This window comes from Montipora foliosa, chromosome 1 (genome assembly GCF_036669935.1).
Source record: "Montipora foliosa isolate CH-2021 chromosome 1, ASM3666993v2, whole genome shotgun sequence".
Lineage (NCBI taxonomy): Eukaryota > Metazoa > Cnidaria > Anthozoa > Scleractinia > Acroporidae > Montipora > Montipora foliosa.
The window spans coordinates 695,119-709,298 of record NC_090869.1 but is presented as its reverse complement, the minus strand read 5'-3'; the positions used below and the strand labels follow the sequence as shown (position 1 = coordinate 709,298).

General features: G+C 38.8%; 2 pseudogenes; one reads left to right on the top strand and one right to left on the bottom strand.

Annotated features, from left to right (window-relative positions):
- Positions 1–3,238: 3,238 nt before the first annotated feature.
- On the bottom strand, positions 3,239–12,015 carry LOC138007984 (uncharacterized; annotated as a pseudogene).
- A 4-nt stretch (positions 12,016–12,019) lies between these two features.
- LOC138007978 (uncharacterized) lies at positions 12,020–13,924 on the top strand (annotated as a pseudogene).
- The last annotated feature ends 256 nt before the right edge of the window (positions 13,925–14,180 follow it).

The following is a 14,180-nucleotide window of genomic DNA, read 5'->3' as shown; positions in this document are numbered from 1 at the left end:
TATACTAATTTGTAGTATTTTTCATCTGAACTGGCGGGTGGCGCACCTCATACAGTTCGATGTAACTTGTAAATTCGGTCTAACCATGCAGTTAATTTGTCATAGTATACTAATTTGTAGTATTTTTCATCTGAACTGGCGGGTGGCACACCTCATACAGTTCGGTGTAACTTGTAAATTCGGTCTAACCATACGGTTAATTTGTCATAGTATACTTATTTGTAGTATCTTTCATCTGAACTGGCGGGTGGCACACCTCATACAGTTCAATGTAACTTGTAAATTCGGTGTAACCATGCAGTTAATTTGTCATAGTATACTAATTTTTAGTATTTTTCATCTGAACTGGCGGGTGGCACACCTCATACAGTTCGGTCTAACTTGTAAATTCGGTCTAACCATACGGTTAATTTGTCATAGTATACTAATTTGTAGTATCTTTCATCTGAATTGGCGGGTGGCACACCTCATACAGTTCGGTGTAACTTGTAAATTCCGTCTAACCATGCAGTTAATTTGTCATAGTATACTAATTTGTAGTATTTTTCATCGGAACTGGCGGGTGGCGCACTTCATACAGTTCGATGTAACTTGTAAATTCGGTGTAACCATGCAGTTAATTTGTCATAGTATACTAATTTGTAGTATTTTTCGTCTGAACTGGTGGGTGGCACACGTCATACAGTTCGATGTAACTTGTAAATTCGGTCTAACCATGCAGTTAATTTGTGATAGTATACTAATTTGAATTTTTTTTCATCTGAACTGGCGGGTGGCACACCTCATACAGTTGGATGTAACTTGTAAATTCGGTCTAACCATGCAGTTAAATTGCCATAGTATACCAATTTGTAGTATTTTTCCTCTGAACTGGCGGGTGGCACACCTCATACAGTTCGGTGTAACTTGTAAATTCGGTCTAACCATGCAGTTAATTTGTCATAGTATACTAATTTTTAGTATTTTTCATCTGAACTGGCGGGTGGCACACCTCATACAGTTTGATGTAACTTGTAAATTCGGTCTAACCATGCAGTTAATTTGTCATAGTATACCAATTTGTAGTATTTTTCATCGGAACTGGCGGGTGGCGCACCTCATACAGTTCGATGTAACTTGTAAATTCGGTCTAACCATGCAGTTAATTTGTCATAGTATACTAATTTGTAGTATTTTTCATCTGAACTGGCGGGTGCCACACCTCATACAGTTCGATGTAACTTGTAAATTCGGTCTAACCATGCAGTTAATTTGTGATAGTATACTAATTTGAATTTTTTTTTCATCTGAACTGGCGGGTGGCACACCTCATACAGTTTGATGTAACTTGAAAAGTAGGTGTACCCATGCAGGTAATCCATGTGGTTAATTTGTTTTAGTATGGTAGTATTACCCAACTGAACTGGCAGGTGAACTGTAAACCTGGAGGTAAGCCGCACCCTGACCTTACCAGCTGAAATTTACGGAAAAAAGTTTTTTGACAGAAAACAAAAGAAATCCAAAGCCTAGTCTTTAGAAGTCAAGTTCATCCACTGTTCATCAAACATTAACTCACTATTCACTAATATTGAAACGGAAAATACTTTAATGTAATTTTAGCACTTTAATGTAATGAACATCGTTTTTATCAACTTGGACATATGATTCATCTTTTTCTGGTATTTGTTGACAGGAATTTCTTAAACACAGTTTTGCCATAGATTTTTTTGCATTACAACAAGAATATGAGCGGAATGTTTGTAGCTTAGTACATGCAACTAGGCATAAAATTGGATGCAAAGATGGAAAACTGGCCACCAGAGGCAGCCTTTTTCGGATCTTCCCGCAGATAAGCCGAGCCCATTTCTAACAACTATATTTGTAATTGGGGTAACATAAGCCAGATTTTTATACTTATTTAATAATAATAAAATCCCTTGCATATATTTTATTCCTTATTTTTATGAATTTGTATGTTATCAAATAGTGATGAGTGAATTTAGGGAATAATTTCACACATGCTTTGTCCAGAATCAAATAATTTCATAAGCCTTAAGGCAAGAAAATTATTTGATTTTGGACAAAACACAACTGGAATTTCATCAGCTATAAATCATGGTTGACAAATCGCAATCATAGGACGTGGGTTTTTTCGAAAATGGACACCATTTTGGCACGGTACAAAAAGTTGCCATGGTAACTCATGTTATTAATTGAATTATTTTATTGAACTTATTGCAAGAATTTTATTGTACACTTAGATTCTATTGAAAGTAATATAAACAAATGATTATTTTTAGATTTGAAATAAAAATTTATGCATTCACAAACTCTAGAACTTGTTCTTTTTTCTACGTAAAATCGACTAACCTTTCATCCATTTCACTTTTTATTAACATTTCCTGGCTTACGTCAGGTTTTAAATGCTATTATTTACAGAGATATTGTAAACATTTTGCTGAGATTTTGTGCACTAAAACACCAACATTTTAAAAACAGTTCACATACTTTACCCCTCCAGTTTTACAGACATTTTATTGACATTTCCTGCCTTCTGTCAGATTTTAAATACTTAATTTACAGAGATATTGTGAACATTTTGCTGAGATTTTGTGCACTAAAACACCAACATTTTAAAAACATTTCACGTACTTTTCCCTCCAGTTTTTTGAGGATTTTTGTAGACATTTTATAGACATTTCATGCATTCTTCTCACTCACTTTTTACAGAGATAACACTGACATTTTATATGGATGGATTTACAGAGATTTTTTCTCGTGTAAAATTTTACAGAGAAAGTAAAGAGATTTTACAGACATTTTGTACTTATCGCATAAAATCTCTGTAAATTTTTCCTTCAATTTACATAGATTTTATTGAGATTTTGTACACATTTTATGTCATCATAAGGACGAAAATGTGTTAAATTTTACAGACTTTTTATGGAGTTACAAAATCTCTAAGTGTGCAAATTTACAGAGATTGTAATTTACAAAGAAAATGTGGACATTTAACAGAGATTTTACCAACTTTTTTGAAGTCTGTAAATGGTTCAAGTTTTCCAGTGCAACCTTATGAATCTACCGCCGCATTGCACCAAAAATTAAAACACAATTGAAAATCAGCACGTGACAAAAAGACCACATGATGCCCGATTCGACTGCACAATACCAACACGTCGCACAGTACTTAAATTAATATCTATCTTCTATTTCACTAGAAAAGTTAACGTTAAAAAACAACGTTTCGACCGTTCGACGGTCATTTTCAAGTTGAACAGTAACAATTTTTGAGTGCGCTAAAATATATGTAACCAATTACAAAAATGCTAATAAGATACTGACCAAAACTCTAAAATATTTACATAGAAACAATACACACACACAAAAGAATAAAAAATTGCCGCATGAAGAAACGCTAAGTAAATAACTTCGCGCGTATCGAGTCACTTTGTTTGTTCAGATTTGGTTTAAGTTTGCGAATAAAAAACATTTCAAAAATCAAGCAGTCAAGTTTACTCTGACATTTCTTTAAAATTCCAAAGTTGTTTCCAATGGAATCCGGATCCCCTCCATGCTCGTCCTTTACGTGGTAGCCGATTGTTGATCGCTTATGTTCCTCCACACGTTGATGTAGGTGTCGACTCGTGAAGCCGACATAGTATGTATCTGTTAAGAGTTCGAATGTTTTGAGGAAAGTTAGTTTACAAACTAAACTGAACGCAGGGTTGTCGGAACAGCGACAAGAATATTTATTCCAAAATGAACGTAGTTTCCACGAAGTAAAACTCTGATCAACACGTACTCGATAAACTTAAACGGCCTCCGCCAACTTGAATAAACACTGCTTCTGTCACACGACTAAACACGGCTAACGCCAACTCTCTTCGCTTGTGAAAAACTAGTTTAAAAAACTCCGCTTGTACACGTCTACTTATATACTCTGAGAATAAGCTTCTAGAACTTTCTCAAATAGTAATCAATCTAATTATAGAAAGATTACAAAACACACCGATTCAGAAACGCTTACGCACGAACCTAAAAAATAAACAAACTACGAACTCTCGCAAAGCATCTAGACAGTAACACTAGTCACGCAATACTATTTTTCGTAACATAACCCCCTTCTAGAAGAAATTTCCTAAATTTATCCTAAACTAGATGCTTCTGTGAAGCATACACTGGCTTGCCTGTGGTACGTGCTACAGAAAATCAGAAGGCACTGAACTGTGTGGTATTGAAATACAGCATTCCAGTCTCTTAAGAATAACAAATAAAAGAGAAGCGAGAAACATTGGCTTCTGGGCTGACATGTTGATAATTTTCAAGTTCCCTCACAACTTCTTTTCACCACAAGTGTGCCCTATGAGCATCCGAAAACTTTGTAATACTAAACTTCACTGAAGTCAAGCCCTGTTTCGCGGGGTTAGTGTTGGGATGGGAGACCAAAACAATAAACCCCTCACAAAAAACAGAAACATCTGACCGAAAATACTATTAACGCTAACAAATGCGAACTCAGCAAGGTACAGATTCTGTTAGCGTGCTTTATGCAAAACAAATATTGATGAAAAAGCAAATAAATACTGATACACAGTTTTCAGAAAGAGCAGAAGGAAGTTTCCCGGACGGTCGATCGAGAATAAAATATTTACGACATGAAAACAACATTAATTTTGAACCTTGAATATAGATCGTTTTCACTGTCACGCAATAAAAAAAATAAATCAAAAACTATCCAGTGCAAAACGCTAAGAAATTGTTATCTTATAGAAGATAAAGAAATAAGACACTTGTCCAAGTTTTAGGCCTCTGCGTTTCCCCAAACTTCAGATATTCGTCGAAATGTTTCGCAGGCCGCAAAATAGTGTAAACATCTGGAACTGACCTTGGCTATCTAGGCGACTGATTATCACTACTGAAAAAACAAGCGTTTACATAAGCACTTTTCCTAATGCTCTAACTTCTAAAAGGGCTCAAAATCATGAGATAAGTATATATTTTTCAACAAACTTGATCGTAGCTTTGTGTCACGCACCTACATAATCCGGAAATTCAAAATGCTCTGGTTTCCAAACGAAGCACGCTATTGAGCTGTGAAATTGTCAACAGATATAGATATGCCGCCTCTTATGCCTGATGAGGATAAAAATGTTGGTGGATCTTTAGTTCTAGATTTTGGAAGGTGATGACGTCACGTGAAAACGATCTATAGAATATAAAAAGTTACGATCAGCGACAAACAGGGAGATTTTTGCTACGTTCAAGTGAATTGCAAAATCGAAAGTGACATGGCCGGAATTCAGCGGGCGCCGTGATTAAGTTACCGCGGCATGTTTACTCGCCAAACAGTGAAGCATCTGTGTCAAATGATGGCAAGATACCGGGTTTTTGTAAGTTTCTTTTTCTGTCAAGTGTTATAAAGTTTGACAATGAAATGAGCGAAGTCAAAACAAAGATCACAATCGCCCAAGTCTTGTTTATGCAAAGTCAAAATTTACTCTCCAAGACGCGTACGACGTTATTTATCACCAGGTAATTCCATCATTTTGGAAATAGCAGCTACTTTATTATTCATCTGCGTCACAAGTTTTCACTGATTTTGGGCCTCATTTTGTTGAAACTCAAGCACGCTTCCAACAGGCCTGTGAACCCTTCCTGCATACAGAGCAATACTAAAAAACTTCTCCCATATCACATTTGAACCTTAAGCTCGAAAATTCAATACACAACATGATATTATAATTCACAAAGGCAGAAAATACCACAGAATCCTTTTCCAGCGAAAATTTTATTGAAACAAACAACATATTTGCTCTTAGAGGCGAAAACCTCTTCCTATTTGATTGCGTGCGTGAAGACAAGAAACTCAATTGTGTCAAATTACCATGTACTTCAGGTAAATACTGCTCACTTTGATTTCGTCTCGACGGGCGATAGATTGTTGTCGAAGTCCAGTACTCATCGCTTTTGAGATTCATGCCTAGTTTATCCAACTGACTTTCCATTATTGAGCTCCATAAGGGTATATTTTGTTTAAGGATCCACTAAAACGCCATTCGCGTTGCATGACTTTCGACGCCATTGCAGACTAAGTTAATGATTCTACTGTGTCCACAAGAGAAATCTACGCAGTTCCACTACCCTCTCGATCCTAAGAAAATACGGGCAGAAGGCTCTATACACAAAGACACTACTTACCAGGGAAGTGACAGGCAAGACTTTTACCGACACGGAAAAAAAAACAAAAACAAAAAAACAAACAAACTAAACGTAGACCTCGACTGGGTTTGCCCATAGGCAACCCAGTAACAAGAAAAATTGCTAAATAAGGGACAGTTTAATGTCATTCCTCGGCACGACTCAAGTAATCTGCTCCAACGTTTTCTGAGCCCTTAATGGCTTCAACTTTGAATGAATAACTTTGCAAAAACATAGCCCAACGCATAAGACGTCCGTTGGCAAACTTAGCACTGTTCATATACTTTAAGGGTTCATGGTCCGCCTGAAGAACAAAAGAGATTCCGTACAAATAAAGATGAAATCTCTTGAAACTCCATACAATCGCTAGACATTCCTTCTCAATTGTGGAATAGTTCCTTTCTGCACCTGTCAATTTCTTGCTTGCTTAGCAAACGGGAAACAACTTTTCATCATGTTTCTGCATTAACACTGCACCGATTCCACTGTTGGAGGCGTCCGTCCTTAAGAAATAAGTTTTAGCTGGATCGGGAAGTCGTAGAATAGACCCATAAATGATCGCACCTGTTTCTTTGTGCTTGGCCTTGGAGCATCTTTAATTTTCTCCACGTTATCCTGATGTAGACCAATCATTCCTTGCTCCAGACGGTGGCCAAGGAAATCCACACTGTTTACACTGAATAGGCACTTCGTAGGTCTCATAGTGAACCCCGCTTGTACAAGGCGCGAAAATAGCTTCCTTAGAGCTCTAATATGTTCTTCCCACGTACGGGTGTGAACCAATATATCATCCCAGTAGAAATCAACATTGGCTAGATCTTCTAGCAACTTCTTCATTGCACGCTTCAGTGTTGCTGCCGAGTTGATCATTCCAAACGGCATCCTCAAGAACTCGTACGACCCGTCAGGTGTTACGAACGCCGTTTTCTGTATGTCCTCCTCTGGTATTGTTATCTGCCAATGTCCCTGTCTAAGGTCGATTTTTGAGTAGAACTTGTCTCCACTAAGCTTCTGAAACAAATGTTCAGCGGTTGGCATAGGCTCGGGATCAAATACAGTTAGTTTATTTAATTTCCGATAATCAACGCACACGCGATTTGTGTTGTCTTTTTTTTTTCACTACAACCACAGGTGATGCATACGGAGAACTGGACTCTCTAATAACTCCCATTTTGGTTATGTTGGCTATATCTCTTCTCAGTGATTCTCTGATGCTGTAAGGTACTGGATAAGGTCTTGATCTAACCGGCTCATCTTAAATGTGTTTAATATGATGCTGGACGAGGTCTGTGGCACCTGGTGCTTCAGTAAACAAATTCGTAAACTGTTTAGCCAAATCCATAAATTCATTCCGTTGGTCATCCGTCAGATTTGGTCCGGTTTTAACATCTTCGATTGATTCCTTGGCTACATATCCACCAAGCTCTAAAAAATCAACGTTTTCTCCCTCTGCCTCATCAGCTTTAGCTGCACAGTCGACAGCATCGTCTACACACGAAGCGCCTACTCCACCAGCTACTGCCCCTTCGGCTGTAGTCTCCTCTCGCTCAAAGTACTTTTTAAGAAGGTTAGCGTGGTAAACTTTCTCCTTGTTTTTTACTTTCACTTTGTAGTCATTGAGACCTACCACTGAACTAGCTTCAAACGGACCCTTCCACTGCATAAGTAGCTTGTTATGGTCGGTAGGTAGCAGTATAAGCACCTTCTCACCTGACTGGAACTTGCTAACTTTAGACTTGCGGTCGTAATAGTGCTTTCCTTTCTGCTGGGCTTTCTCTAGTTCACTATGGGCGAGTTTAAGGGTATCTTCTAACTTCTCTCGTAATTCAAAAACGTACTGGTAACTGTTCTTTACCTCAGGCTCCTCAACTTCTTTCGTCCACAGCTGTTTGAGTATAGCCATTGGTCTTCTAACAGCTCTTCCATATAACAGCTCAAACGGTGAAAAACCAGTGGACTCTTGGGGAACTTCACGATAAGCCAACAACAGCGGGTTTATGTAGCGAGGCCACTGTCTTGGCTGCTCACTGCACAGTCTCTTCAGCATAGACTTCATCGTTCCGTTGAACTTTTCCGTCAAACCATTACACATCGGGTGATAGGGTGTTGTTGTAAGCTGTTTAATGCTTAGTAGTCGGGTGACTTCTCTCATACAGTCAGAAACAAACTGCGTACCCAAATCACTCAAGATTTCTTCTGGTATTCTTAGACGGCTGAAGATATCTACCAATGCCTCTGCTACAGTCTCTGTGTCAATGTTCTTTAGTGGCACAGTCTCAGGGTAGCGAGTCGAAAAATCTACCAGTGTCAATATATATCTGTGTCCTTCTTCACTCGGGGGACTGATAGGACCAACAAGATCTATTGCTACTCTCTTAAAGGGTTTATCAATCAGTGGCATCTTCTCTAACGGTACCTTTGGCACTGATCCTTTACTTACGGTCTTCTGACACACGTCACAGGACTTGCAAAATCGGTTGACGTCACCTTGAATTCCAGGCCAATAAAACGCACTCTGGATCTTGTCTGTTGTTTTCTTGATGCCCATATGACCGCCCATGATCGATCCGTGAGCTACTTCCATTATGAGGCGTCTCAACTTCTCAGGTACCATAACTTGTTTAAGCGGCTTACCACCATTCACATAAGGATGCTTGTACAGGCGGTACAGTACTCCAGATTTTTCTTCGAAGAAAATCTCCGCCTGACCCTTTACTAGTACACCGTCTCGATCCCAGTGCTTACGCAGACTCTCATCTTCTCGCTGCATCTGCTTGAGCTTCTCTCTATCCACAATAAGGTTTTCACGGGTACTAGGCACCTTCAAAGTCGTGCGTTCATCCTTTTTCTTAGCTTGATTCCGGGTAGTTACCACGCAAGCCTCTTGCCAACTGGGGTCTGGATTCTGTGTATCCCTTGCATCACGTACATTACCAATAATTAGATCGTAGATAGGATCTGAAAGGCACTGCGCTTCTACATGACCCTTAAGATAAGGCGTATTAACATAAATACTTGCTATAGGCACTCTCTTCGCTGTGTTGTCAATAAGCAACATGACGTTAAAATCTCCGGTGAACTGATCCTCGCCGACAAGGTCCTTCTTGACTACAACTCCACTGCAACCGGTATCTCTTAAAACGTCGACAGTCTTCTCTCCAACTCTGCCTTTTACAGCTGGCATCTTACTTCTTACTCCAGTTAAGGGTTCAACACAGGCATTACTTAGCAACGGGACTTTCTTGCCACAGGCTAACAGAAGCTGATCATTTTCAATACACGAATTGACTTCCTATGGAGTAGCGTTAAGGTCTGGAGACTTAACCAAACAGCCAGCACTAACCTGACCACGTTGCACAGGGATACCATCTTTACCTTGGCCTCCTGACCTCCGTCCACCTGATCGACAGTTCCTCGCCTCATGACCTTGCTTGCCACATAGGAAACACTTTCTTGCTAGAGCTGGGCAGTTTATTGCTTTGTGTCCGCGGGCATTACACTTGTAACACTGGAGGGCTGTTGTATCACTCTGTAAGTTCTTCGTTTCTTCCACCTTGGACTGTACTACCGGCTTCTTGGTTGCAGAGCTAAACAAGTGCTTTCCATGAGCTTCCAAGTATTGATCAGCGATTTTCGCTATCTGGTCAAGCGTTTCAGGGGCTCTTTCACGAAGGTGAATAGCTAACTCTTTTGGACAAGAGTCAATAAACTGTTCTTCAACAATTAGATCTTTTAGGCCTTCAAAAGAACGTTCAGTGTGCGACAGTTCCAACCACCGCAACAAGTATCTCTCCAGTCGTACTATAAACCGTTCTGGGCTCTCATCAACTTCCGGCTTTGATGCTCTAAATTTACGGCGATATCCGTCCTCCGTAAGGTCATATCTCTTCATCAATGCTAGCTTTACTAGGTCATAATCTTGGGCTGCTTCCTCAGATAACTGCGAATGAACTTCTAGTGCACGTCCAGACAAAAGAGCACTAAATTTCGAAGCCCATCCTGTCTTCTCCCATTTAGCTGTCGCTGCAAATCTTTCAAATCTTTGTAAATAAGCATCCAAGTCGTCCTTGCCATCGACAAATGAGGGAAGCTTGGGTGTTTTGGCCCTATCCTCTCTTACTTCAGGACGCCCGTCAGCATTCTCCACAGCCAAACGTGCAATCTCCAACTCGTGTTCTCTTTTTGCCGCTTCAATAACCTCTTTTTGTTTCAACAGCTCGGCTTCCATCTCTAATTTTCTTAGTTCGCGTTCTTGTCGCTTCTCTCTATTCGTCTTCTCTTCTGCGCCTTTCCTCCTTCTCTTCCTCTTCCTTTCTTTTATCCTCCTCAAGCATTTGACGTCTCTCTTCTCTTTCTTCTTCTAATTGCCTCTTTTTTTCTTCTCTTTCTTCCTGTTCCCTTCTTCGTTCTTCCTTTAATTTTCTGCGTTTTTCTTCTTTTCTTTATCTTCCCTTCTTCGTTCTTCTTCCAATTGTCTACGTTTTTCTTCTTTTTCATCCTCTTCCCTCCTTCTTTCTTGTTCTAACTTGTGTTGCTTCTCTACAAACTCGAGCAGTTTCGCTCCTTCCAATCCAAGTTCTTTTCCCATATGCAAAAGCTTTTCCATTTCCATAGCCGTATTTCACAACAAAAACACAATATACTCTCTTGTACAGTTCTTCTTACTTAAGCTGTAACTCCTTCTTGAATTGTCCTTTCCTAGTTTCTGTAGTAGGCAAACAAATGAATTCCTCTCCCCGACAGGCCCCCAATGTTACGAGTTCGAATGTTTTGAAAGTTAGTTTACAAACTAAACTGAACGCAGGGTTGTCGGAACAAGAACAAGAAGATTTATTCCAAAATGAACGTAGTTTCCACGAAGTAAAACTCTGATCAACACGTACTCGATAAACTTAAACGGCCTCCACCAACTTGAATAAACACTGCTTCTGTCACACTTGACTAAACACGGCTAACGCCAACTATCTTCGCTTGTGAAAAACTAGTTAAAAAAACTCCGCTTGTACTCGTCTACTTATAAACTCTGACAATAAGCTTCTAGAACTTTCTCAAACAGTAATCAATCTAATTATATAGAAAGATTACAAAACACACCGATTTAGAAACGCTTACGCACGAAACTAAAAATAAACAAACTACGAACTCTCGCGAAGCGTCTAGACAGTAACGCTAGTCACGCAATACTATTTTTCGTAACAGTATCACACAGACCACACTTGTAATAATAAACAACGTTTTGTTGGTTTACAATTGGAGGTTTATGTTCTTTCGGCTTGAAATTTCCTTTGATCTTTCTGCTTACATAAACAGGCTGGACGACGGCATTAATCTTTCGACTAAGATCGCTGAGTTGGTGTCTTACCGCATTTGCCGGTTTCTGGTCTTTGAACGGTAGCACAATTCTGAGGGGGCATCTTGTTCATCGGATACTTGCTGTTTAGAATACACATTATCAGTAACTCTCATTTCGATAAAATTTCTGATGGTGTTCTCTATGAGGGTTTCAGGATAATGCAGGCGAGCAAAAACCATTTTGAGACGTTCGAATTCTTGATAGAAAAACTGCCAATTCGATGAGAGTTTGAAAGCACGGTTTAACATTGTCTTCAGTAGAGAATGTTTATACTTGACGTCAACATGGCTTTGATAATGCAATAAAAGCCCAATATCGGTTGGTTTCACGTAGACCTTCGTCTCTAGTCGTGGACCATTTCTGATGATCACCATGCCAAGAAAGGGAAGCTTGCTGTTGTCTTCGAGTTCCATTGTGAAGCTGCATGAGTGAGGAGTGTATTTAATTCAGTGTTAACAAGAATTCAGAGGCAGATGAAACATCACAATGGAACTCAAAGACAACAGCAAGCTTCCCTTTTTTGGCATGGTGATCATCAGAAATGGTCCACGACTAGAGACGAAGGTCTACGTGAAACCAACCGATACTGGGCTTTTATTGCATTATCAAAGCCATGTTGACGTCAAGTATAAACATTCTCTACTGAAGACAATGTTAAACCGTGCTTTTAAACTCTCATCGAATTGGCAGTTTTTCCATCAAGAATGTGAACGTCTCAAAATGGTTTTTGCTCGCCTGCATTATCCTGAAACCCTCATAGAGAACACCATCAGAAATTCAATCGAAATGAGAGTTACTGATAATGTGTGTTCTAAACAGCAAGTATCCGATGAACAAGATGCCCCCATCAGAATTGTGCTACCGTTCAAAGACCAGAAACCGGCAAATGCGGTAAGACACCAACTCAGCGATCTTATTCGAAAGATTAATGCCGTCGTGCAGCCTGTTTATGTAAGCAGAAAGATCAAAGGAAATTTCAAGCCGAAAGAACATAAACCTCCAATTGTAAACCAACAAAAAGTTGTTTATTATTACAAGTGTGGTCTGTGTGATACAGACTATGTCGGCCTCACGAGTCGACACCTACATCAACGTGTGGAGGAACATAAGCGATCAACAATCGGCTACCACGTAAAGGACGAGCATTGAGGGGATCCGGATTCCATTGGAAACAACTTTGGAATTTTAAAGAAATGTCAGGGTAGACTTGACTGCTTGATTTTTGAAATGTTTTTTATTCGCAAACTTAAACCAAATCTGAACAAACAGAGTGACTCGATACGCGCGAAGTTATTTACTTAGCGTTTCTTCATGCGACAATTTTTTATTCTTTTGTGTGTGTATTGTTTCTATGTAAATATTTTAGAGTTTTGGTTAGTATCCTATTAGCATTTTTGTAATCGGATACATATATTTTAGCGCATTCAGAAATTGTTACTGTTCAACTTGAAAATGACCGTCGAACGGTCGAAACGTTGTTGTTTTTTAACGTTAACTTTTATAGTGAAATCCGTTTCAAAAAACTTATCTTCTATTTGCTTTAATAAAAAGATACTGCCAATCGTAAACAGGCCAACGTTCTTAACTGGTTAAATGCCTACAAGCACTATGACTTTTGTCTTTAATGAGCTCTAATTGGTCGATTATTTTGTAAGCACTAGTAACCTTGAATTCCTATAGTAGTGGGTTTTGCCTATTCCTAACTAATATGCAACTTGTATGTTTGTATGTCGTCATCCGGATAGTACCAATAAATAAGATCTGAATCATTTTCTTAAATCCAAGTAATACAAATATCTTAAGTGAAACTCCATATTTCTTGCGAGGATCGCCGCGTCACTTGCTTTAGCGCTGGATTTTTTGCCGCACATCATCAACCGAAAAGAAGGTATTTGTTACGCGCAGCAAGGCTATTAAGTCAAGTTTCTACCTTTTTTCCCATAATTTCTATAATTTTCGCTATCATGGAAGTATCCGAGATCAGTAATGAAAAATCTTCCAGTTTAAACTATTTAGGGCTTTAGAAAGCTTCTTTTATTTATGGTAAGGGTTATTACTATTATTATTATTATTATTATTATTATTATTATTATTATTATTATTATTATTATCACTATTAATTGATTAATTAACAATGATTTAGATAAACATATTCGCGCTACGGTCTTTGTCTAACTCATGCAAATTAATGACTCTGGACTCTTAGTTTCTCTTGAGATCGCATATTTAATTTAGTTTCCCTTGACAATGGCGCCAAGATGTCGCCGAAACGTCGGACGCTTTTATCGTTAGTTTTTGCCAGTATATAATTAACTAATTTAGTTATTTTTTTACATAGGAGAAAGTAAACGACGTTTAAAAGACCGTTTTAATGAACACCGCCGCACTTAGATAACGCTAACACCAAATCCAAATTTACTACAGTCGCAGAACATTTCCTCTCCTCTCCCCACAACATCTCTAAGGATATGAAATTAATGCCTATCGAAATTTTTTTTTCTAGCAGAGACTGGATCCGTAAGGCCAGGGAAGCTTTTTTAATTTCAAAAGGCAGGACAACTGATTCCAACGGTCTTAATATCCGCGAAGAAACGTATTAGATTTCGGTTTATTATTTAGAGTCACTTCCGTTATTTTCCCGTTACTC